Source organism: Lagenorhynchus albirostris, chromosome 9 (assembly GCF_949774975.1).
Source record: "Lagenorhynchus albirostris chromosome 9, mLagAlb1.1, whole genome shotgun sequence".
Lineage (NCBI taxonomy): Eukaryota > Metazoa > Chordata > Mammalia > Artiodactyla > Delphinidae > Lagenorhynchus > Lagenorhynchus albirostris.
The window spans coordinates 19,030,914-19,057,965 of record NC_083103.1 but is presented as its reverse complement, the minus strand read 5'-3'; the positions used below and the strand labels follow the sequence as shown (position 1 = coordinate 19,057,965).

The following is a 27,052-nucleotide window of genomic DNA, read 5'->3' as shown; positions in this document are numbered from 1 at the left end:
ATATTTCAGTAAAAATGTGGAGCACATTTTCCAATGTGTATTTGTAAAATAAATAAATAAATAACTGCTACAGTCAAGTCCTATTCCAACAGTTCCCAAGGCACCATCTAAATTCTTTGGTGAGTTTATCATGTGTTATAGTGAATACTGTATTGCTCAAGGTACTATGAATAGAAAAGGAAGGAGCGAACATACATTTATTGAATCTTATGGTTAGGTACCTTATGAAATCCTTACAACAACTCTCTAAGGCAAGTTTATTAGCTTCATCCAAAGATGAAAATAACCTAAGAAAGTTTGAATCTTGCCCAGTGGAATATAATTGGCAAATAATGGAAACAGGATTCAAACAGAGATTGCTTTGGTGCTAACATCCATGTTCTTCCCATTGCCTTACACTGGTTGATATAAAATTCATCTAAAAATGTTGGATTTCAGAGCATGAATCACTTCCTCTCTGTCCAACACACACACACACACACACACACCACTCTTATTTTCCTCTCTGTCAAAGGCCAGTTTAAGTGTTGCCTTCATCCTAAAACCTTCCCTTTTTTGACCTACAATGGTATGCACTGCTTCTATTATACAATTCTGATCTTGAGACCATACTGTCATGGGGGGGGGGCGAGTGGGCAGCTAATTATTTCTCAGAACTAGTTATGTATCCTCAGATAGACTACGATAATTCTTAACCTAAGAAATATGTCCAACTTCATTTCTATGCTCAATGACATACCTCATCTTGGCTCCTAATAAATGTGTAATCAAAACTTGTTAATTTACTGAGTTATTATAACTCTGTTATTATACAATATTACCGAGTGGTACTTCATACATTAGAGTTACTTCAATGTAGTCGAGTACAAATATTTTTTTTATGAAGGTATTGTGTTTAAATGAGGTGCTTACTGGGACATTGTGAGGGCCTTTTTATGTAAAACTAATAAATTGCACCTTAAGGTATAATATGTGCACGTGTGAATTTTCAACTGTTAGGGTTGCTTACAATGGGAGTAGAACTGCAAACTGAAAAGAAGGTAGGGAAACAAAATGAACTTCCATAATAATAATGGTAAATTCGTATACTAGAAAGTATAATAGACACCCTGCTATCTCCAGGAACATATTTAACTTTCTGTAATCGTTGCTTTCATAAACCCCCTACTTCAAAACTTCATTGCTTTCCCTGTTCCTCTTTCATCTGGAGGTGAAATTATGTGTGGACAGAAAGACAATGGAAGAGAAATACAATCTTTTAAGAGAATGGCATGAAGCTGCCTAGTCAGCAAAAGCCCCTGCCCTTTATTGTATCACCAATTTTCCATATATACAAGAAAGGGTGAGAATACCTTTCTGGGAGAGGGTCTTTTATCCTAAGCTGCATCCTACCACATGGTAAGGTCCTTTAAACACAAACAGTGCTTTCTACTTGGTGAGTGACTTGTTAAAGGATCTAGTCCATGCCTTTCTACAATGAGAAAATAATACCATTAACTATTGCAGCCAAAGATACTTCCAAATGAGATACAAGAGTGTCATGGGTTCACATGGCATCACAGACCTTCAACCCAAGAAGACTTGAAAAGAAATCACGATGCTTCCTAAATTGAGTACAAAGCAAACCATTTTGTGATTCTGAGTTTATAGAAGGAAAGTGTTGCATCTGATTTTATATTTTTATGATTTTATGCAGAGCTTTAAAATTCATCCTGAAATTAAACACTATATGTTTTAAAAATGAAAATATAGAGAGACATTGAAAACATAAATAAGCATTCTTTAGGAAAATGCCGTGATTTTCAAGACTGAATTAGAATTTACATAACTTATAACTGTGCCACTGGCAAAGAGATCAGTTGAAAAAAAATGTTAAAAGATACGCCTTTTAACACATGACATTTTGGGACCCATCTGGAGATCTATTTAGAACCATGATTATCAACACAGGCTGTATGTACTTCAGAATCACTAATGGAGCTTTTGGAAACTTACTCATCCCTGGAGAGTCTGAATCAGCAGGTGACGCTCCCATATAGAGAACTTTAAATTTCTTCAGAAAATCCTGATGCACAGTAGGGATTGAGAACCTCTGATTTAGAGAATCTAGGTAGAATCATTTAAGTATCTTACTTTACCAAGCCCTGTTGTTTTCAACCCCTTTGAAAGCTATTTTGAATTCTAAACTTTTCAGCTTTCACTTTCTAAAGGAGGAAGTTAATATTGGTACTTAAAGGCTCTGTGTGTTTTAGACAGAACCTGGTACTTAAAGGCTCTGTGTGTTTTAGACAGAACCTCAGCTTTACATGCCTCAAATAGGATTATTTTGAATTTATTTAAAATCTACAGCTGATGTTGCTATCTTAGAGAGTTTTCAGTCTTATCCCAGCAGTACCCCTCATGCTACAAAGGTGATATTTCTCATAATAAGAGGTAATCACAATGATGACCAGCAAACAGTCAATCTAAAATGTCCATTTAACCTAAAAAAATGTTCCACTAAAAGAAGGCGTTGAAAGTAAGTATCATAAAGAGTAATAGTAGTTAACATTTATTGATATCTTACTATGTGACAAATAGTATGCCAGGTGCATACTCTTTTTCCCTTAATGATAACAGAATGAAGTGGGTATTATTATCCCTCTTTACAGTGACTATTATTATGCCTATTTGCTATTATCTCTATTTATGGTAAGGAAAGCAATACTTAGAAAAGGTAGTTTGAAAAGAGATCATAGTGATAGCATACAACCATGACAAAGTTCAAAGTCTACCTTACTTGCTCTTAAATACCTCACCACACCACTCCAATCTATTACCACTACCTTAAAACAATAACAAAATCAAACTAATGAAACTCCACCTTTCCTTTCTCCTTTATTTAACCTGAGATCTGTTTCTCTAAATACTACACAGTAAAGAGTAAATTTCTATGAACATTGAATAGGCTATTGATACATAGCTTTGGTTTTGTGTATTCCAAGGGATGTAAATTTCTTATCCCTGCCCCACTCTGGGAGGAAAAGATCCTTGCAGAGCAAGTTTTAGGAACTCAAATGAGTCTCTGAGGGCAACCCTTATTTCTGAGGCAGGTCCTGTTACATCTGGCTAATAATTACTCTTTTAGAACTTGGAATTCCTTCTTAGAATCTTTATCTCCTGAGAGAAATGCAAAATGGAAGGAGGTTATACTTCCCAAGACATATGTAAAACTAACCCACATGTGGGGCTTCTAGGGTTAATGCAAGGATTCTCCTAAAAGAGCAACTCGAGTACGTTCCTCCTCCCATTCTGGTGGTCCGTGCTTGCTGGAGGTGATGATGAGACAATCCATTCTCTTGACATAAGTCAAACCATTTCTCTATTATGATAGCCATGGCTCGCCAATCTAATTAAGGGAAACACTACACAGTCAAGGTATCAGTTTGCTCGGGCTACCATAACAAAATATCACAGTCTGGGTGGCTTAAAGCACAGAAATTTATTTTCTCACAGTTCTGGAGGCTAGAAGTACAAGATCAAGGTGTCTGCAGGTCTGACTTCTTTTGAAATCTCTTTAACTTGCAGATTGCTGGCTTCTCACTGTTTTCTCACAGTTTTCCCTCCGTGTGCATGCATGTCTGTGTCAACCTCTCCTTTTTATAAGGACACTGGTTGTTTTGGATTAGACCCACCCTAAAGACCTCATTTTAACTTAATTACCTATTTAATGCTATTATCTCCAAATACAGTCACATTCTGGGACACTGGGGTGTCAGGACCTCAAAATATGAATTTTGGAGGATATTATTCAGCCCATAACACTCACGCTTTTTCTTTTAAAAGACAGAGAAATATTAAGATTTAAGATTCTCTTCCATTTTATTTATATAACCTCTACTTTTTCAACCAACCTAAGAACCCAAATCCTTACCATGAGGCAGAGGTGAAGAAAGGAGAAGAGGAGGACTATTGACTTTCATTTTCACACAGTTACTCCTTGCACAGTTGATTGGAAGCTGGAAATTCAATAAACAAAGATTTCCACTCCCACGGGGTTTACAGCTGCAACTAACAAGATCATTGACTGTTTATAGGCAGAACGAAGTTGAGAATTATCATGTGTATCTGGTGATTTTGATCACAGTAGTGTATACAAACAATCTGCGTAAGCCAGCTCTAATGCTTCTTTTCTGTTTTTCCTTCTTCAATAAGGTGTCTACGGGGAAAAAGGCTGCGCGTAATGATGCTGGAGCACCTACTGTAAGCCAGGTGCTGCCATGGAGTTGTAAACTCTCCATTTGAGTAGCCTTTTAAAAACTCATAAGAGACTTTCATACACTAAAGGGTTGGATGCATTTTATGTATCCCAAAATAATTTTCACCAACATTTCCACTCCCAATTCAACCCAGAAACATATCCTACCTAAGGAAAAACAATGAGCCTGCCATTCAAAACCAGTCCCCAACAGACTCTTTCCTTTCCAATAGACCTGTAAACCCTAGTCCTTTTTTTTATATATAAATTCTGTAGTTTCCTCTGCTCTGCCATCTGCTTCCATCCTTTCAACAACACTGAATGTGGGAAAGACAGCAGAGAAGCTTCATTTTACAGATCAGAAAAGAGAGCTTCAGAAGGGTTAAATGACTTTCCCGAAATTGCAGAACACAAAGGCTGGTAACGAAAGTTAAATTTTCTTCCCTTACCAACTTTAAAACTCTATTACTTGAGAGGATTTCATAACTAGCATAGATTGGTAGTGGCTAGCATATTACATAGCAGGCATTTGATAACTTGTGCTGAACCGAACTATGTCAAATATGCTCAGGTCCTGGCTCTGGCTGAAACTGACTCAATGAATGTGAGTTGGGGATATTCCCTGGCCCCTGAAGCTATTAAAACAGAATTTCTGCTCAACCCTAAACCTCTCACTGCGGTGTGAGGCATTCATTCTTCACTCCCATCAACTCTGAATGTAGACCCCTTTTGGCAATGTGGGTAAGGGCACATGGAAGACTCTTTGATGACTGGCACATATGGACATTATGGTGGTCATCAGTGGATTCATTCATAACTGCATCTCAGACCCAGAGAATCAGTGGCACTTCCTATGATTTGACAAACTAGGAATGAACCACAGTGTGCAGGCCACTTGCTTCATCTCCCGATTCATTCAGTTATTGATATAATTCCAGTCAGACAAGCATTCAGTCCTATTCTAAAAGGTTCTATCCAAAGTTCAGTTCAGCTATAAACTATCATTAAAAATCTTAGCGTGGGGCTTCCCTGGTGGCGCAGTGGTTGAGAGTCCGCCTGCTGATGCGGGGGACACGGGTTCGTGTCCCGGTCCGGGAAGATCCCACATGCCGCGGAGCGGCTGGGCCCGTGAGCCATGGCCGCTGAGCCTGCGCGTCCGGAGCCTGTGCTCCGCAACGGGAGAGGCCACAGCGGTGAGAGGCCCGCATACTGCTAAAAAAAAAAAAATCTTAGCATGACACATTAATCCATATCTGCACATTACAATGGGCAGCCTCCAAATTCATCATAACCTGAACACAGACATACTCAGGAGTTCCAGAAAGCTGAGAGTTTTTCATTAAGTGGAATTCTCATGAAGAGATGGAACCAATAATGGAAAAATATTTTGAGATTTCCGTAAGAAAAGAGCTATTTGCTGGCTATGTTACATTTAACATTTTTCTCCAACAGCCTCAAAAATGAAAAACAAAAAGCAAACAAACAACAAAGCAAAACAAGCAGAAAACATTCGCAAAGTGTAGAATGCAATCGATCCAAAATTGCATACTCAAGGAAAAAGATAAAACAAATATCTGGGAGCATAACGGATTCAAACCTTCCTTGATAAATTCATGTCTGATTCAGAAATTGAAGCTAATGATAGATACATAAGGAGATTGCTATGAGTTCTGGATTTGTAGATGATCCAGGTAAACCTATTCCAAGAATCACACCTGTGAACCAAGAACCACGATCCATGGAAAGGATTCTGTGAACTCCCTGAAATAACTGAAAAATTGTACGTGTGTGCAGGGAGAGGGTGAAAGTCCCATAGAGAAAGAACAATGGCTCTCAGACCTGTTCAACGCAGTACATCAAAAATAAAATAAAAAAGAAAGAAAGAATAAAATGGTTGTTAGTGAAAAATCATAATTTCAATAAAACATCTTCATTTGGTTCAAAGTCTCAACCAAAAATCATCTTGGAGGAAAGCAAGTCTTATTATAAAATAATTAATTAAATTATTCAGACAGTGTAAACCTATGATTCATTCTTTTTCTGTCACTGCAAAAACACCAAATGCATTAGTGTCTCAAAGGGAGAAGAAGAATCCTGAGTGATAATTTATCTTTTAAAGGGGCACAAACTCAAATTCTTCACTCAAAATCAATAATCTACATATGCTAGCTCTCCTACATTTAGTCACAGATCTTACTTTGTGGGATGCACACACTCCCTTTGAGTCCACTATTATGTAATTGTACAAAACTGGCCAAAGTACCCAACATTACTTTGTGAAACTCTTTCATTTTAATCATTATAGTCCAACTGTAAAAAAGATGTCAGGAGCTGAAATTTAGCAGCAAGTTCTCAAATGGAAAACAATGTGAACGTTTCTATAACACATATCCTTGTCTTTCTTCTAACTCTGTAGTCGGACTGTAATCTTTGCTCAAAACAGTTAATAGTATCGGGCTTTCAAGGAATGTGATTTTGAAATAATATTTTCTTGTATATATTATCAAATGAGCAACCTATTATATTACACTAAATTCAACTATAAGTATCGATACATCCCTTTTATAATTAAAAAATGTCATTCCTGTATAAACGCAAAATAACCTTCCATTTCCCTTATCTACCACATTCTATTTATAATTTTAGTGACAGTATAATGATGTTAACATTATAATATCTTGTAGAGAAAAATACTGATACTAAGATCCTTACTTCTAAATTATGACCTACCAAGGAATATGTGTGCCTATTTGTATATTCATACATACGTATTTATATATATATACATATGTGTGTATATGTGCCTATGTATATATACATATGACTGCATACACATATATAAATTTCAAATATTATCAAATGAGAACATTATTGAATTTGAATGCAAAGCATTAGGCAAAACTTGTATGTTTGTGTTTATACTATAGGATTTTAAAAATGATTTAACAATTAATTTAATTTGGTCTAAGATAAGCCAATATCACTTTAGGTTTCTGCTCTCTGTCCTATCTGTCTGTGTCTTTCAGAATAAAGTTACAAATATAAAATAGTTACACTATAAAAAGTAGAGCTTACTGATTTTAGTGGGACATTTTTTTTCCTTAATAAACATTAATGGCTAACTTGGTTAAAACTAATTAGTTCCTTGTGTTATACTGTTTCATCATATTTTTAAAACCATGTGTATATATGTTTTAATACCCAAAGAAGTGTCTTAAAACACAAATGCCTAGAGCTAATTTAATAGCACTATGAGATAGAAAAATTCAAAATATTGTGATATTGAATTTTACAAATGGAAATTTTACTTAAATTCAAATTGTATTCCTAACAGAGGGATCAAATCTTGCTCTAAACAAACTCCAAGGTTTAAGTGTTCACTATTCCATTTATTTTTTTTCAACATTGAGTACCTACTATGTCTCAAAGAGGTAGGCAAAGAATGTCTGGCTCCTACACAGGAAAAACTCTGAATGATGTGGGGAAGACAGACAATAAACATTTAATTACTAAATGATGTGATAAGCACCATGGTCAAGGTGTGTACAAAGCGCTTGGGGAGAACAGAGGTTATGCTATAATGGAAAGTTAATGTCAATTTATGCTAACAATCAGTGCACACAATTTAATAAATGGAACAAATAAAATGAACTGTCTTAAGGCAATGGCACTTAGTTCAGGACTTTTCACAGACACACGAGGTACAGAAGGTATAGGAAATCAAGGAACATATATTTAGTGCATTATTCTTTTAATCCATTTGCTTTAGACAAGCAGCTGAACTGTTTGGATGGGCTCCAAGAAAAGCTTTCTTTTACAATGGGTACCACTCTATTACAAACCACATTCCACTCTATTTTACCATAAAAACATATTTTTACAGTTAGATCTGATTTGTAGGGATTTGAAAGAAGTAGTGAATCCCTACACAAACGGAAAAACAATGTCAAAAAAAAAAAAAGTAAATACAATTCTGTGACAAATGACCACCATACCTGTCATTTGCTTGTGGTTATTATGTGTTAAGGCAAAAAAGAATGAAACAAGATATGATTTGAAAACAGAAACAAAAACAGATTTTAAGTGAATCCTTTTTCTGAAAACCAGTTGATGATTCTGATGCAGGGTATGGAACCCTAAGAGCTTCTTACTTAAGTTCTTTTTGATGGCAATGAGGTGAAGATTTCAACCAGGTGTGTAGTCCTACTTTCTTCTTGGGGTTGGGGGCAAGTGGACAGTGGCTGTTTAGGCATCTGACATGAAATAGACATCCCTGAAATTAAGTAGGCATAGAAAGGGAATTCTCCAGGTATATCAAAAGTAGAACTGAAGCCAAAGCCAGGAAGCTTGGGGAGGAGGAGAAGAAGAAAGGATTGTTTCTTCAGTCACAAAGAATGGAATTCCTGTCTGAAGCTGCTTCAGTGTTTTGGCTACTCCCCAGATGCATGAATACTTCTGAGAAACAGCAAGATCGCTATCTAGTGTGGGAAGTCAAAGGAGATTTGTGGCGGGGGTGGGGGGGGAGAAGATTCCTGTCAAGCCTCTGGCCACATCCAGGGCTTCCCTTTTAATGAGTCAATATAAACATCAAACCAAGTGCTGAATCAATGAATTCACCTACCTAATTTCGTAATTAGTGGAAGCAAGTCTAAGATGAAGTGCTTACCCTGCAGAATCACCACACACACAAAATAGGAGACTCTAATGTGAAGAAGGACTTGGCGAGATAGAGACAGGAGAGGAAAGAAAGAAATTTGAAAAGCATGGTTAAAAAATAAAAAAAAAAGGAGACAGAGGAGGGCAAGAAGCTGTAAAGAAAGGAAATAAGCCGGCCAGAATATCTGTGAAAAACAAGGAAAATGTATTTCCATTCTCTCTGGCAAATGCAGTTCTTGTTACCTGCAAATAGTTCTATGAAATGTCATAGACTCTAGAAAGAGAGAGCTCAGAAGAACACTGCAGAGCATCTAAATCAAACTCCTCAGTTTACAGACACAGAAGGCTGAGAAAGGAGAAACTTGCCTAGAGTCCTGAGGCCAGAGAGTAGCAGCATCAGTCCTGGAAAGTTACGTCGGACAATGGCGTTCAGCAGTGGGAAATGGCCATTACCCAGATGCTGCTGGGGAAGCTACAGAGATATGGGCTGAGCTTACTTTCCTATTTTACCCACAACTACCTGCCCCAGGTTTTCTCTAGGGCTGTAATGTTTATATCTTATGGCAGTGTTCTAGACTATTGAACTATTGAGGTTAACTGAAGTTAATGACAGATACAATGGTCATTTGTCACAGACTTGTGAACACACACACACGCAACTTATCTTGCCAAGTAATAACGTTAGGAGAAAATTTTTTTTTAAATACCATATATTATCATAATCATGCACCTTTAAAAAAGAAGGCATTATGAACCTAATAAAATGACAAGAAAAAAAGAATAAAAGTCAGTTTTTCAGATCATATAAATTTAATTTTGTGAGAAATTCACTACATTCTGCTTTTTTTCCATACTTGTTATTGCAAACTTCATTACCACACCTGCCCATTTTGTGGATTAGCTTCAGGAACGAATGCCATGTATTAGAATAATAAGCAAATATGGCCAGGAGATGTAAAATATTAAGAGTTAAGACTTCATTGTGCTCCTTGTAACTTTCACAGAACAGGAAGTTGGAAAAATTGATGTCACGAATGTGGCCCTTGGTCAATCCTGAAAAATCCATCATCATGTCAGCAGTACAGAAAAACGGAAGCACATAGCCGTCTGCCAAAGACACGCATGTCTTTGCCCACAAAAGCACATTGCTTTGACTAGGGAGTTTCACATCCCTGCTAAGCAAACAGCCACAGGAAACTTGAAGCTCTGATCTACTGCTCTTCAAGCAGCAGCTCTCTAAAGGTACCCTGCAGAAAACTCAGCAAAAGAGACTTCCTTTTATTTCAAAGATGACACACTGCTAGGTGGGGTCCTCTAATGGAAAAGGTTGCCTCACCCCAAGTAGAGTCTATGAGGGCCTCTATTAGGAAAATTAATGAAAATCTAATTAGAAACAAAGCACTGCTTTCTAAAATTTTGTTAGATCATCAGTCGATAGCTTGTAAAAGCAATTTTTTTTTCAGTGACAAAGCATATATTGAGCATCTCCTATAGGTAAGGCATGGAAGTAAAGACACAGAAATGACAGCCAAGGGACTGACCTCAGACAGCCTTCAGTCTAGGTGGGAAAACAAACAACAGGTACATAGAACGACTTACCCATACAGAGCAGGATATAGGAAATGGAAAATAATACATCATAGTGAAGAAATACATACTGAAATGGAGTAAAGAGGAAGAGGTGAGAAACAGAGGTCCCCTAGCGGAGTGGAAGGTTTCAGGGTCCAGCATTTATTTCATAAGTGCAGCTTTGCTAGTAGGAGAACTGCACAAAAGCAGTACCTTTGGAAGATAAATAACCGGTGATAAAGACAGACTGGACGGAGAAGGATAAATTAGGGCATGATTATAGCTATCTGGGCCTGTTAAGTGTTAAAAGCCTGAGTTAGGGTAGGAAAGGGGCATATTCTAGAGACAATATAAAGCAAGAACCTACTCTGTCTTGCCAGCCCCAAGGGATAGGAAGCAGTGGTTCAGATATTATAAAATAGTGATTAGCCCAAGCCTCTTCCATTTGTTTTTTAAAAGGCCTTAGAGTAGGGGATAAGAAGCCACAACTGATATTAAAGTCACTTTATATTATTTGAACAGAAGATATTGGGTCAAATATATCGTAGGCAATCGGAGAATAATTCTCAGCTATTAAACCATGCCCTGAATCCATATTCTATTACCATGTATGCAGTTCTTTCTCTTTGTATCTTGAATCCTAGAGAAAGATAAATGGCACATGTCTCTAGAAGGCCCTTCAGAAGTCAGGTGGGCATACAGGACATGAAGATAAGGCTATGGGGATCACATGTATGCATGCGTATGTGCGTATATGGGAACATAAGTGAGCGTTTGTGTCCAGAGCTCCTGCAATGGCAGTGTGTTGTGCTTCCCTGCCCTTGCAGTGTTTGTCTCATAAGCAAAGCATGATAATGCTGAAGGAGTAAGGAAACTGATTTGGGGCATTGCCTCCTATTTGGCCCGATGCCCAGATGAGCTGAGAATAGCAATTTTGTTTGGTAGCTTCTTGGGAACAGCAGCAAAAACAGCATCTCAGAGCTATGTCCCCTTCTGCCTCTCCCACGTACCAGCCTGGTGGGGAAGAGTAAAGAGTCTTAGGAGCCACGGAGGAAAGGGCCAAGTGTTCCCCTTCTATATATGGAGGATGACGTCTTCTGATGGTTACAACTGAGATGAGAAATACAAGGTCCAGCCTCATGCAGCCAAGCATGTGATTATTAGTATCATTACATCTTAAGGAAGAGGGCCTGCAACCACTAATATCTGTAGAGGTATTGAAAGTGCAGTTGCCAGGAGACCACTGAGATATGAAATGTTTCTTCACTTTTCCCAACATATGACAAACAACAAGGCCTCCTAAAACACCTTTGCGGTTTATTTGCGGTGATCTCAAATGGCTATATTTAAAATGAATGGAGAAGGTAAAGCTTTACTTTTATACCCAGAGTTGTGGCTGGGCAGCTGCCCTGGGTTAAACTAGAGGCTGAAAAATACTATAATAGATTGACAAAATGGAGAACCCCTGGGAAAAAAAGAAGGGTTGGGGGAGGCAGGACAAATGAAAATCAAATGAAGTTAAAGGAAAGAGTTACAGGTTTTTGGCATTTTGATTTCTTTAAACTTAAAAAAAATTAAGGTTTTTTTGGTTTTGTTTTTAGTTAAGTAGTCTCCTGTGAAAGGCAGCACAGCAAAGTATAGAAACCGCAGGGTTGACCAGAAGTTCAAAGCAGAGCTCTGTCATTTATTAGCTCTGTGACTTGGGTAAGTCATTAAGCCTATCTAAACTTCCCTTTCTTCATACTAGAAAAAGTGCTTATTTGCTTGTGGATTTAATGTCATTACAAAGATAAAGCATTGGGAACAGTGCCTACACATAATAATCACTCAATGAATGTTACCTATTATTGATTTCTGGTATTACTATTATTATTATTACTGAAGTTTTGTAAGGGTACAATGAGGTAAAATACGTAACATAAACTACTACCGTTTCTACCGTATAACAGGTGGTCAAAAATGGCAGTCTTGTTTTAACTTTCCAGGCACAACCTCCTCCACCAGTAGTTTTCTCTACAACACCTTTTATGAGAAGCATATGAACTTGGTTTGATTCTCGGTTCAGAGCATGTCATTGCATAAGTGTGAATATAGTATCTATACTGTGCACAATATGGTTACACAGTGAGAAGACTACAAAAGAGATCATTCCCAGTCCTTGAACCTTCTGAGCAGTCCTGTGCTATGAATAGGTCTTCTTAACAAATATTTGTATCCAAAGCCCAGATAGTTATTTCCTCTACCTTGCCTATTAAGAAGCAAAGGATATCATGCCATATTACCTAGGTCACCATCCCTGGGTAGGCAGAATGAAGAGTTCAGGAATGGACGATGTGACTGCTGAGATCTTTGCAGTGACAAATATGATGAAATCAAAGCTGGATAGAAGCACACCCATGGCTGGTGCTATTGACCAGGAGCCTGGGTGTTTGAAGAGGTTTAAAAAGCTCTACCAATGAACTGAAGAGGATTCTTTTGTTTTTGCTTTTGTTTCCTCACTTCCAGAAAAGACGGTAAATTCCCTTTCAATAGCAAGGACTTGTTCCTAAGAGATGAGAGGAGCAATGCAAAAATAGCATGAATGCAGATGAAGTTGTTCCTCTGAAAAATTGATAGCTACAGTAAGATGATTTTCAGGAAGAACAAAACTCCTTAGATGGTTATTAAAACCCCATACCTATAAACAATGTAGCATTACAGAGAAGTAGAAACAAAATGAACCCTTGAAGCAAGTTACAGTGTGAAACACAATAACTCATTGTTCTCGCTCTCCACCATTAGACCTATGGTTATTTGTGATTATCTCTCCAGCACCAAATTCCTCTTGTCTCTCAACAGCCCCTGAATTCCATCTAGGGATGCATCTGACCCTCAACTCCATTTCCTTGAAGGCAGTGATTGGTCCACGAATGGGCATATGACCTAAATTAATCCAGTCAGCTTAGATCTCAGGATGCTCTCTAGGAATGACGGGATAAAAGTGTGAATCTTTTTTTGGTGGATGGGTGAGGGAATACAAAACAATAGCCTGAGGATAAAAATGGTCCATGTAAGAGGACCCAGCCAAGAGAATTACAGAGAAAATACAGTAGGAATTCCCGTGACATTGTTAACATGTGGATCGAACCATACCTGAACTCCATGTACTGCAAGACTTTTCAACTGCATATGTCAGTAAATTCTCTGTTTTTGCTTAATCTAGTTAGATCTTTATATCTTATTTCCAGTCTAAGGCATCACGACTGATACAAGACCCAAGAGATCAGTTTCACAAGAAAACTCTAATATGGTCGAATGGAAATCATTGATTCAGAATGAATGCAACAAGTTTATTTCAATGATCCTATTATTCTGCTTTTCAAACTGTAGAGTTATACCAAACATACCAGGAATTCACCATTTCAAATTCAGAAATGTACCTCCCGATGCTATTTTTCTTTTTTCATTAAGCAACCTGCCCTTAATTATTTTTAATTTTGTTCTGCCTGAGGCACAGGCCTAGTGATTATTTCCTAATACTGTTGTATGAAAACACCTCTTACATTTTTATGAATAATAGCTTGAGTGTTTTCTACGTGCAAGCATTCTGCTAAAAGCTTTATAAGCATTATTTCAATTATAACTCACCACAACTCTGTACTATATTTATTCTCATGCTGCACATGAGAATGTGAGGTTCAAAAGGGTAAGTAAATTGGCCAAAGCCACATATCTAAGCAGGACAGGGCTCAGGTTGACCTGGCTCCTACGTCAATGCTCTTAAATCATCAATCCTGTAGAATCGCTAGGCATTCTAAATAAGAGACATGTACAGAGCCTGACATACAGTACTCAGCATCCGGCAGCTACTATCAATGGGGCTACGCTTTGGGAGATAAAATTGGCTTCTAACATCTCTAGTATACGAATTTCCCCCAAAAGCAAAGAGTTCCTCTGCATCTAATAATACAAAAGTCCCTGATGACTTATTTAGCCCTGAACTACCCATCATTTCTTTCAGGTGAGTATCTGGGCATATTTGCAGGGAAGCCTAAAGACAACTTTGATGCCAGTCCTGTGGAAAAGAGAGGGGACCTCTGGGTGTCACATCCCACCGGCTCTCTCAAGCCTATCTGTGATGCTCCGATGCCTTCGTATTTCCTCTCTACGAACACCTAGGAGATGTGTTGTGCCTCATCCTGGACCACAGTGAAAGGCCCAGAGGCGCCTTACAATGAACAGTAGACAGAGAGCGATGAGACTGAAAGCTTTAATACAGACAGAGCCTCTGTCCCTTCCTGGCTGCAGCCAACAGCAGCAGGGTCGGACCTGAAGTGATGGCGCTGTGCCTGCAAAGCACTTTGGCACATGCCTGGATATGAAAGGCTCTAATGAGACCCATTTCACAAGTCACAGGCCACACGCATTAAGCAGGCGAAGATTTCTTCCTAACATCCCCACGATATATCCTATTGCCCAGGTCTGCGACGGGTCCCCCACCACCCACTAAACCAGACCTCTCACTGTCCCCTCACTCCTCTTTCTCTGGCAGTAAAAATAAGCTAAAGGAGGGGCAGCAGCTTCGTTTTGAAGAGACGGGAGGCACTTCCAACTGCAGAGCTCTCTCTCGGGGTCTACAGGAACCTTCCAGAGACCTGCGATGCATGCTAATCCTTCCCCCCTGGTTAAGAGAGTGGGCCCCATCATAGTAAAGTCATTGTTCTTTCTAATTGTCAGAGACTGCTGCTCTGCACTTGCCCGCAGCGATCCAATTAACATATCACCACAACACCAACCATTATAATATGTTTTGTGTCCTACCAACAAGGGAAAGCCCCAACCCTGCTTCCATACACAGCTTCGTCTAATTAGGTCTTTAATAGGTAAACAGAAAGGGGAATACAGAAAACGGGAGAGAAGGCTATATGTCTGACTCACTTTCTGCCTAAAAGTGACTTCCTGGAGTTGGAATATTTTTGTTGTTAATGAGGAAAGAGTTGAGAATTTGAGAACAAAAGGAAGGACAAAGGGAGGGAAAAAAAGGACTGAGAGATAAGAACTAAGCACTCAGGGAGATAAGGAGGGATGGTGGGAGGATGAGAAGGGAAAGCTGTTTGCTGCTTTGGGGAATTGAAAAACATGTAACTTCTGCTGGAAACTATTGCCATGGCAACGTTCAAACAATACAGAGAAAGCCTTCATAGTTCCATTCTTGCCTTCCTGAGCACCACTGTGTAGATGTTAACTCTTCTAGGATGGCTTCTGACTTTCTGCCTTTTCAGCTGGAAGAAATCACCGTCCCCTGGATTGCTCTCCATAATGCATTTGAATTCATTCACCGCACCCGTGCTCTGGTCTCTGCCTAGGAAGGTGATTCTCCCTAAAGAATCTAAGCTATCAGCCTTCTCTCTGCCCGGGTTAGAACAGCCAGTAGGCAGGCTCAGAGCAGAGCAATCTCTCTCTCTCCCTTCCCTAAGGTTGTAAAAATCAGCAGATTCTGAGATCTGGCTCACATTCAACTGTTAAACCCTTCAAGAGAGGCACAATTTTTACATTTTCCAAAGTCATGCACCCTAAAATTTAAAAAAAAGCGTATTTTAGTTACTGAACTTTCCAACATCATTATCAAGTCACTGGTTAAAGAAAACTGGGCTATTGTCCTGAAAATGAGTTCCTTAATACTATGTTTCTTAGGCTCAAAAAAAAAAAAAAATCAACTATATGGACAATAGGATATCTATTAAAACATCACAAATAAATCAAACGACTTGTTCTAGGCAGGACCACATCAACAGTAACAGATGATTTTAATCTTTAGGGGACAGTATTAGTCATCATAAGAAAAATAGTGCTCTTTTTAAATCTGTGAAACCTACCCCCACACCAGATACCTATCTTAGCAACAAATAAAACAATATAATTGAATGGCTGGATTCTCCCATATTCCCTATATTGACTTGGTGAAAATTGATGGGATGAAACACATAGACCCTTCCCAAGAAAACAATGTCTCAGCAGTTCACATTTTGGCAGGAGCAAGTGTACACTGGCTATTATTTAGAAGAGCCAGTGCTGAGTTTGCTCTCTCATTTACTATTGCTATTATTAGAAATTACTATTACTATTATGAGATAATAATAGCAGTCTCTACACTGGAAAGAAATCATCTAACACTAGAAGAAAAACATGAAAAATGGACTAAAAGAAAAACATATGTTCTAGTTCAACATATTCAAGACATTTATATTCAAAGATTGAAGAATAAAATTAAACCATAATTAAATGTGTCTTACCATTTAGCACTTTCATCTAATCCCAGTGTCTTCTGCTGTTTCTTTTTCTTTTTTTTTTTTTGCGGTACGCGGGCCTCTCACTGCCGTGGCCTCTCCCGTTGCGGAGCACAGGCTCCGGACGCGCAGGCTCAGCGGCCATGGCTCACGGGCCCAGCCGCTCCGCGGCATAGTGGGATCTTCCCAGACCGGGACACGAACCCGCGTCCCCTGCATCGGCAGGTGGACTCTCAACCACGGCACCACCAGGGAAGCCCTCTGCTGTTTCTTATGAGAGAAAGGAGGAAGCATCCTTCCAAAGAATGAAGCCAGAGCATCTCCTGAGAATACATACCTGGCTCCATAAAACCAGGTGTTTGCATGTTGTGAAAAGTGACTGCAGCTCACCAAAGTTTTAATCCAGGCACTTTTACTAAGGAGAAGATCTTTTTTTATTCTACCATTGCATAAACCCATATTTGGGCATGACTCAAAACTAAAAGTCACAGTGTTGGGCTTCCCTGGTGGCGCAGTGGTTGAGAGTCCGCCTGCCGATGCAGGGGACACGGGTTCGTGCCCCGGTCCGGGAAGATCCCACATGCCGCGGAGCGGCTGGGCCCGTGAGCCATGGCCGCTGAGTCTGCGCGTCCGGAGCCTGTGCTCCGCAATGGAAGAGGCCACGGCAGTGGGAGGCCCGCGTACCGCAAAAAAAAAAAAAAAAAAAAAAAAAGTCAGTGTCTTTCCAACAGTCATTTATGACAAAGAAGGCCACCTCATACAACTGTGCAGTTTGTGCAATGTCCAGATCCAAGGGGCACCTTCATTGTTGTGAACAATATTCTTCATGAACAATGCCACTGAGGAGTATGTATTGCCAAACTTGCACTCAGCCTATTAGCACCTCTAAATTAGAGTATAATATTAGCACCAAAATATATTTACAGAACTATTTAAAAAACTGGAAGCCTCAAAGACAAAGCCTCTTATCAATATTTCAAAAAGGCAATTAGAAATCATGCATGTGCTCATACAATTGCATAAGATAGTGAAAACATCTTCTGGCTCAATTTATATCAATTCAAGGTCACAGTGTTCAGTTAGCACATTTCAAGAACAATGATGGGCAAGAATATGTTTTCAATTAGGAAAAATGGAGGAATGAGTTGCAATGTATTTATTGGGCAAAGTAGTTTTGAAACATGGGTCCCTAGAGTAAAAATAATAAAAGGTTGATCTTAGTGGGAAAAATATTGGGAAAATAACGGCCTACACCGTAGGCGGAATTCACCCTACAGATGTGTTAAATTAATCCACTCCTTTATTGGTTCTACCAAAATATATTGAAAACTCCTGTGCACTAAATTAGCTAGATGTGGGAGATGACCAGACAGGTAAGATGAGGTCCCTATCCTAAAAGAAGTCATATTAGCAGGTTTCAGGCAAGTAAATATTAGTGACAAGAGCTATCACAGATCTGTGAATAAAATGTTAGTGTAACAGAGACAGGAGGATTCAGTGGGCCTAGGAGACCTGGAAAAGATTTTCCCAGAGGAAGTAACTTGCTCTGAGATTTGACTTGTGATGAGTATATCTTAAGCAAATAGAGTAGCTTTCACAAAGTTTGAGCCAAAAACTAGACTGGGATATCTCCAGAGAAATAAAACATTCAGTATGGCAGACAGACAAGAGAGGCATGAATAGGCTAGCCAGACTGTATTTATCAAGAGAAGAATCCGAATTTTATTCTATATTTATAGAATATAGAGAAGGGAATGTTCAGCCTTATTTCTTAGTAAGGTCCTTCTGAAGGAGAAATGAATGCTGGACCATACTGAAGAAAAGCTGGCATCAGAAAGACTTGTTAGAAAGGTATCTAGGAGAGAAACAATGGACTCTGGACTGAGGGACAGAAAAGCTGAGTTTGAGATGATGAGTAGATGGATGAGTATTTGATTAGTGGTTGGAATATGAGGGAGGTTAAAGAGATATTGGTATCATTTGAAACTGAAAATATATAGGCTCCTGGAGGGAAAATAATCAGTTACAGTTAGTGTACTAAGTTTGTAAGGCCTACAGGAGACCAGGTAAGAAAGTGGGATCTTGCTGGCCCTGGAGATTTAGGAATCATCAGCTTACACAAGGTGGCTGAGGCCAAGGATCTGACATCATGTCTCAAAACAAGCCCAGCAGACATCTCTCAGGGATGCGAAGAGATTGGGAATAGAACTGATTCCAAAGGGAAGCCCTCAACATTTTAGGAGAGAGCCGAGGGACAAGACAAGGACGACATGAAATGAATAAAGGAAGTGATAGCAAACGGCACCTCAAACCCCTAGAAGAGTTTCAGAAAGCCAGGGGCATCAATGGTACGAAATGCTACAGAGATCAAACATCGCAAGGACTGAGATCAGGTGCTGGGGGGGTGAGGCAGACAATTCGGAGCCCACCGGATTTGCAGGATATTGTAACAAAACTCCAACCTTATTACTAGCACTGACCTTATTTCTCAGACAATCATGAATTTCCAGATGATCTCATAGCGTTTTGCAAAGCTTTTCTGTCCAGTAGTTGTGTTGAGTGAGTTAGGACAATTTTTCCCAAGTCTTTCTTATAAGTTGTCTCTTCCTCATGTGGGGGAACACTTGGATATTAGATAAGACTGACCAAAAGATGCAAGGTATGAGTGATCTAATATGTGACTACAACCTCTGTTTCAGGAAGCAGTAAAGGGAAACTACAGACACCTCAATCCCAATTGAAATATTCACATTGAGTACCAGGTTAGAGGATGGTGAGCTGCCATGTTTACTTGTTACAAGGCAACACGTTTGCATTTACTGATTCTGATCTTGTTTCTAAAGTCCTAAGAGATGTAGCTTCTACTTCCAGCTCTATCACTTAGTTGTTGGATAACCTTAGACCAATTACTTAGCCTCTTTGTGTTTCAGTTTCCAAAGTGAGAATTTAGGAGAAATATATGTTATATTATCAGCATAGTACCTGGTGCATATCAAATGCTCAATAACTGGTAGTTACTACCCATAATCCCCATTAGTGTTGAAAGCATACATAAGCACAAAAAGCTGCCATCAGCTTATGCCAAAGATGAAATAAAAGTTTGTTAATCTTACATAAGCTGTTCATCATTGTTAAACCTCATTATAAATCTGACTGACGTTGGAAAACATTATCAAAAATAATATTACCCATTTTGATGGCAAAGTTGGCAAAAAATCTTCATTCACATATTTAGTAAATGTAAAGCAAAACACTCACAGACTTTCACTTAAATGTTCCCATTTCTGTGGAAAATAACCAGATTTCAATGAGAAGAAAGAAAGTGAGCTAGCATTTATTGTGTACTAATCACGTGCCAAACACTTAGACATCTTAATTAATGCTCCTAAAAATAACTGCAAGAAAAAAATGATGTCCATTTTTATAGCTGAGGAAAATTGAGACATAGCAAGGTCAATTTGCCCACTTAGGATCCCCTAGCTAACAAGTAGTGAAAAAAATTTGAGATCCAAGGTTTGCCTATTCCATATTGTATTATATTTCCCCTACACAACCTCTAGATACTTTCCTCACATTTTGACCCTGCATATCCGCCATTGTGACACGGATTCTGCCTTTCTCACCTAATTCTATGCTGTTCTTCTCCATATTTTGACAACTATCGATAGTAACCTGTGATCAGAGATTTTGTATTTTCAGTTCCTAGGAATCTCAAATTCCTAGGTAGTGGATTATGAATTGAAAATCGTAAAATCTTAGTGCTTGAAAGAATCTTAGTTTTTAACCTTTTTTTTAACAGGAAAGAATATAAGACCAACCTAAGAGAGATGAGGTGACTTGTATCAATTGTTACAGTCCATTACTGACAGCACCAAGATTAAGAAAAATACACTGCATCACCTCGCTTTCAGACCTCAGCTTTCCCAGCAGAAGGAAACCACTCAGAGGTGCTTAAAATCTCTGTGTGTGTGTGTGTGTGTGTGTGTGTGTACAGCTATGACATCACACACACACACATACACACACAGAGTCAGTATACTTATTGGAATTTCTTTTTTTTTTTTTTGCGGTATGCGGGCCTCTCACTGTTGTGGCCTTTCCTGTTGCGGAGCACAGGCTCCAGACGCGCAGGCCCAGCGGCCATGGCTCATGGGCCCAGCCGTTCTGCAGCATGTGGGATCTTCCCGGACCGGGGCACGAACCCGTGTCCCCTGCATCGGCAGGCGGACTCTCAACCACTGCACCACCAGGGAAGCCCAGTCAATGGTATTTCTCATTAAACTGCCATAGGTTCCTAAAAGCCAGGCTTCTTGTATGTATGTATATACATGCATTTGAGTTCTCTGGAAGTAACTCCTCTTAAGTTCAATCAGTCCTTCAAGGAATATTTATTGTAGGCATACCATTTGTCAGACACTCTTCTGAGGTACTAAGGACATGCCAAAGAACAAATAAAATCCTTGCCCTCAGAGAGTGTCACAAGCACACCGTCCCAGCCACAAGATCCGCCCAATAAAGTTTCAACTGTCAAATTTACATTTCTCCAGAGAAATCATTTTGCAGAAACATGCAACAGACTCTTGATCCTTTTGGAAAATCTTCTAAGACGCTGTTTATAAATTATTATTTTTATGCCTATATTATAAAATACTTGATGAAAGTTTACATAGACACAGAGTACATTTTCCACAATTCATAAAGTATATTGTAGTCTTTCTTACAGGAATGGCATTCACTAAAGCACTTCCAAATATGTTTTAAAATTGTAGGACCTTACCAAAAATGGTCATATCTATTTGTGTTACTCCAACCTTGTCTATAAATTTCTCATTTTTTAACCTATACCAACATGAATTTATATGAAGAGCTTCCCTCAAACAAGGCCATATCTGTTTTTTGCAAACTGTGCATTACCTAAACTAAAATCAAAGACGCTCAGTTTCAATGTGCATTTACTGAACACCTGCTGTGCATGACGTATGCAATCTGATTTCATCCTCACAGTGGTCAGCCTCCTGTGGTTGTTATCTCTATTTTACAGATAAGCAAACGGGCTCAGAGAGGTTAACGGCTTATGTACCACACGTGTTCCAGTGGAAAGCTGAGTATTCAAATTCACTTAGGATGTCAGAGTTCAAGTTTACTGAAATTCTTAGTCACCTTTTAGAAGCACACCAAAAAGTAAAATTAATAAAATGGTAAGAACCTTCATAGACGATTTCCGTTTCTTCTTAAGATCAGTGAAAATGGGTAACTTAAGGATGCTTTTCCAAAGTTAACACAGAATTCAAATCATTTTCCTAATTGAATAGAAGCAGTATAAACATCCAATGGGCAACTCCTCAGCCTGACTGTCCTGTTATCCACAGATGTGACATCAAGAGTAACAATAATTAAAACAGCAGGATTCTTTTTCTCTCAAAGGGAGAACAGGTTTCCAGAAGCATACTGAGGAAACAGATAGAACCCAGGGCTGCTGATGTAGAAAATGAAATTATTAGAAATGACCACGGCTGGCGGGCTCGGAAAACCACTGGCAAGCTGGTGTTGGAAGATTTGCACATGCAAACAATAAGACACATATGTCTACATGAAACTTGATTCCATACACTCTACTGGGCCTTTATCCTTTCACAAAATGAAGACGTATAACTAACATAGGATTCATGATAACTAGGAAGACTGTGAATCCAAATCGTGGACGTGGGGACCTTAATATTAGTAACGGAATTTTACACCATCTAAGTTAATTATATAATTGCCTAGAAATCTGCCTTTATTTTGTGCATTCCACATCCAATGTAATATGTAGCCAAAATGATACAGTCAATATACAACTGCTATCTTCTGTAACTTTTAGACAAAAAGAACACACAACACAAGAACAACTTTATTTTCCCCTAAAATCTCATTTAAATATGATTTTTGCTGAGATTTATTTTTCTATACTTTAAGGAGAAAATCTTGATTTTCAATTTCCAGCTGGAGGCAGAATTTCATATCTAAAATGATATATTGCAATGAATCTCTCCTGATAAAACCTCAAAAGAAGAATCTGGCAACTACTGTAAGGTCAGTTGCACATTCCCTGGTTCTTAAGTGTAGCCACTAGAATTTGTAAAGTATGTGGCCAGGCTGTATTCATTCCCAGGAAGTTAATCCAAATTAATCCAAGAATGACCACAACAAACAGCTCTCCTTAGAGGGTCTATTATGCTGGGGCTTTGCATATCATTACTTTTAATTCACAAGACAATTCTAATTGGTTGCATTCCAATTTGTTGATATTATTCCCATCCCACAGATAAGAACATTGAAGGCCAGGGAAATTAAAGGTATTGCCCAAAGCACATAGCTGTTAAATTAGAGGAAAATATTCGAAAAGGTAACTTAAAAACTTGCAAAATTCAGCAGCTTTCTGGGCCTGTGGCCCTCAGCAAATTCCAGTATACAGCTACCTGCTCACAAATGTCAATCAGTGGGTACCAACTTCTGTCCAGAAAGAAGCTCAAGGGCTAAGTTTCTAGATCTACCATGGCCATAATTCTTTCATCAGTCCACCAGCAAGTTGCCTAAAATGCTGAGCCAACTCTGACTGACAAACCAAAGGAGCTAAACCCTGGTCTGGGCAATGTGTCCTGAAATGCAGTACTGGTGAAGTGATTCACCAGTGTGAAAAAGGATGCCATCCTTAGATGCTCCATCATCTCCAGATTTGAAGAACAGGTTTAAGTGGAGGTGGGTGAGAGGACATATTTCAGCCCACAATTTTAAACACATTCATATTTTCTCTTCTCTCCCTACCCCCCCATCCCCTTACCTCTCTTTCTCAGTAAAGTTTGCATGTGGGTATAAACGTGGAGAATACTGAGAGGGGGTGGCAATGTGACGGAGAGGAATGCACGCTGAGGTTCAATCAGAGTAGCAATGAAGAAATTGTTGATGTCAAAAAAAAAAAAAGAAGAGGAAGAAAGAAGAAAGAAAGAAAGAAAGAAAGAAAAAGAAAGAAAGAAAGAGAGGAAAAACCCCTCTCCTGATTGGCAGAGCCAAGCTGATTGCAAAGCTGGGTTTCCCACGCGAAGCCCAGAGCTGAACTACGCAGTAAAAACCCTCAAAGTACATTTTGTTTTCTTTATTCTCTTTTTTCAGTTGTGCTAAATTGCAGCTGAACAGGAACTTAAAATAACTTGAGTCAATCTTTGACCACAACTGATGACTTAACTGTGGTCATGTAAAAACAAAACAAACATGCAAAATATCTGCAAGAAATTATAAGATATGCAGAAACCTATAGGGAGCTTGGGGGCAGGGGTGGGGAACACAACCCTGCACGACCTTATTTTCATAGGTCGGTAAATTTATTGCCTGATCTGCGTCCCAACAGGAAACATGTGCCCAGAAAAATAAATTAGAGAAGTGCTCAGCTGTAGGCTAGTTTAGTTAAGGGGTAATGAAAAGGATAAGAATAGATGATGTGAGTGAAAGAACAGACTCAGATGCTTTTAGCAGGGAGTTTCTGGTTTCTATTATCATTCTCTCATATAAATCTAACTCCATGGTTCTTTAATGACTCTCCAGGGACCACCACTCACTGGATTAAATGAGCCCAATACCAAGAAGGGACCCAGGAGACCGTTGCCTTTCATGTCCTTTGGGATATGCCAGCGTTGTGGATCATTTTTTTTTTCCAAATAGTATTAAAGTTAGGGTTATCTGAGCTCTTTTATTAACTAAAAAAAAAAAAAGACTAAGAAAAGACATGAATGCTGGAGATGGGCTACCCATGAGGTCCAGAATGTCAGGAGTTTATTGCAAGCTCTCAGAATAAGTACCTTCCTTGACCCTTCTAGATAAAAATGGCAGCTGTGGTGAAAGAAGTAATTCTTCCACGTACGGCTGTTTCCTGTCCAGTTTGGATCCCAAACTGACTTTTGTCAGCTCTTCAGAGGCTTGTGTGAGTCACCTGTCTCATATGCTTTGGCCATTAACCAAAGAGTTATGACTTCTCCAGGCCTCAGTTTCCTTTTTTATTGGCATGAGATCTCTGGGGAATCTTCTGGCTCTAAAGTTATATCAGTCTATGATTCTGATAGAAGGCCCTGGAGAGAAATAACAGAAGACTGAGAGGCAGAGTTCTGTTCAAACACAAAACTAAAGAAAAGCCAGCTCCATGATCCTGGCAGCGATGGGGGAAGAGATGCAAAGAGGGGAGATCTTATAGGCCCTCAGGCTCTCTAAGCATTTTCAACCATTTTTAAAATTTTTCTTTAGTGGCTGCTTTCCCCCAAGACAAAGCTGGCATAGGAGAAGCAGTGATGTTCAACCCACAGACCTTTATCTAAGTTAACCACAGGACACTAGATTTCTGCCTTTTTTTAAAGAGCTCTGAACTGGTATTGCAGGGAACACTGAAGGAAACTGGCAAAACTGAAGGCGACTAACTGCCCAGGGCACCTACATGGACAGCCTCTCTGTTACCCAGGGAAGTGGTTAGAAGGGGGTGGGGTTGAAGAGAGGAGGGTCCTCCTCTCATCCTTAGCACTGGTAAGGAGCTAGGTAACCTAATCTCTAGACCACCACTTTCCAGACTGTGTGTGCAAGAGAGATTGGGGATGGTGCAGCCACAGCTCTCCACCACTTCCTCCCCCGTCCCACTCTCCCTCCCTCCACCCACTCACCAGCCAGAAGCCAGCCTTCATCTGGTTGGTTTATTATCATATTTTTGTGGTAATGCATTCTGTTGATCTGCGATGTCAGGTTGGATAATGAAATTTAAATTGGGTCCCTTCGATTTCCAATGGCTAAACATTTGTGAATCTAACTCCGGGGCTGCCATGCAACTTAAACGCATTCTACAGTGTTGATCACACAGCACAAGGCACCCCACACTGCAGCGGCTTTCTTGGGGAAATTTTTTTTCTCCGGATGGACATTTGCAAAGGCATTTGCCCCGGGATGCAGACAACCTGCATCATTATAGCAAACCTGCTTATCAGTGAGCACAGCCTGATGGAGCAAATGCGTGGGCCACCTTCTCCCTGTTTTCTGGTCCCCACAGCCAGGTCTTTAAAAACCACCTCAGGGGGTACAGGGATAAAGGGACCGGGAATGCTAAATTAATGGACATTTTCTTCACCAATAAATAGGAAAAAAAGGATCACTCACTGTATTTCAGACTGATCACAGCAACATCCAGATGGGAATCCAGGTGGTTAAGAACAAGCAGAAAAATGCATGATCTTGACCCCAAAGAGAAAAAAAAGGGGGGGAGGGGAGGAGGTTGATGAAGAAAAATCCAACTGCAATTATCCATCAATTTTACTCAACATAGGCACAAATCCAACTGTGCTCGGCTGGCTTCTCTTCCCCAATCAATGCCTCATTCTGCCGCGGTCAACTTTTCTTCTCCGAAATTTCTTTGCAGATGTATTATTAATTCCCTCTCCTCTTGTGGGAAATTCAAAAAGAAAAGAAAACACCACCATATCAAGTCTTTACTTTCCTAAAAAAAGCCCCAAACTTTTCATTCCAAAAATATCTCCTTGGCTTACTTTCTCCTTTACAGAAAAAAATGAACATACTTTTCCTTTGTGGATCCTCGTTTCTCCATTTCCAATCATCCTTTTGGGGAGAGGGAGGGCAGCTGTTTTATTATTTATTTATGTCAGAACACACCAACCCCCGCGGGTCTGACACTGTTTTATTTCATTTTCCAATGCTCCCTGTGTGCACATATACACATTTGTGTTAAGATCCAGGTCTCACAAGAAAAAGCTTCGTTCTTCCTTCTCTCTTGCACAATCAGTTTATCCACTGCGTTCGGTTCCAGGAGAGAGCTGCGTCCCGCATCTTTCATTTTCGCAACGCACCCAACCGCCACCGCCACCAGAAAAAAAAAAAAAAAAAGAAAAAGAAAAAAAAAAAAAGAAAAAGTCTCCTTTTACATCGCCGATTCCTCTCCCCAGCCCCGACCTCGAAGAATTTGGGGATCAACTCCCCCCAGTCGCCACCCTTCCGGCCGGCCCCTTCTCCAAAGATCTGATTAGATTTCTCATCACAACCCAGTGCGCAATTGGATTTTTGATTTCAGCCACCCGGCCAGCCACCTTCCCCTCTCCCTCCAAACTCTGTTATATCCTGTCTCCTTCCCTCCACCGCCTCTGCAATTTCATAATCTCACGTTAAATGGAGTGCGGGGGGGCGGGGACGGGGGCGGGGGCGGAGGTAGTGAAGGAAAATTTCAAGGCTCCGTCAGCTGTCAAGAAGAAACCCATTCCTCCCCCCCGCTACTTCTTTTTCTCTTTAAGGCTCGGGGTGGCTTGCG

General features: G+C 39.6%; 1 protein-coding gene across 2 annotated transcripts in view; it reads right to left on the bottom strand.

The window, feature by feature from the left end:
- The window catches only part of LRRC4C (leucine rich repeat containing 4C), a 153,042-nt gene extending 126,209 nt beyond the window's left edge, over window positions 1-26,833 (bottom strand). For both annotated transcript variants that reach the window (XM_060157722.1, XM_060157723.1), the window contains exon 1: window positions 25,894-26,833. The gene's annotated coding sequence lies outside the window, so the exon portion shown is untranslated. The remainder of the gene's footprint in view (window positions 1-25,893) is intronic.
- Window positions 26,834-27,052: the final 219 nt, after the last annotated feature.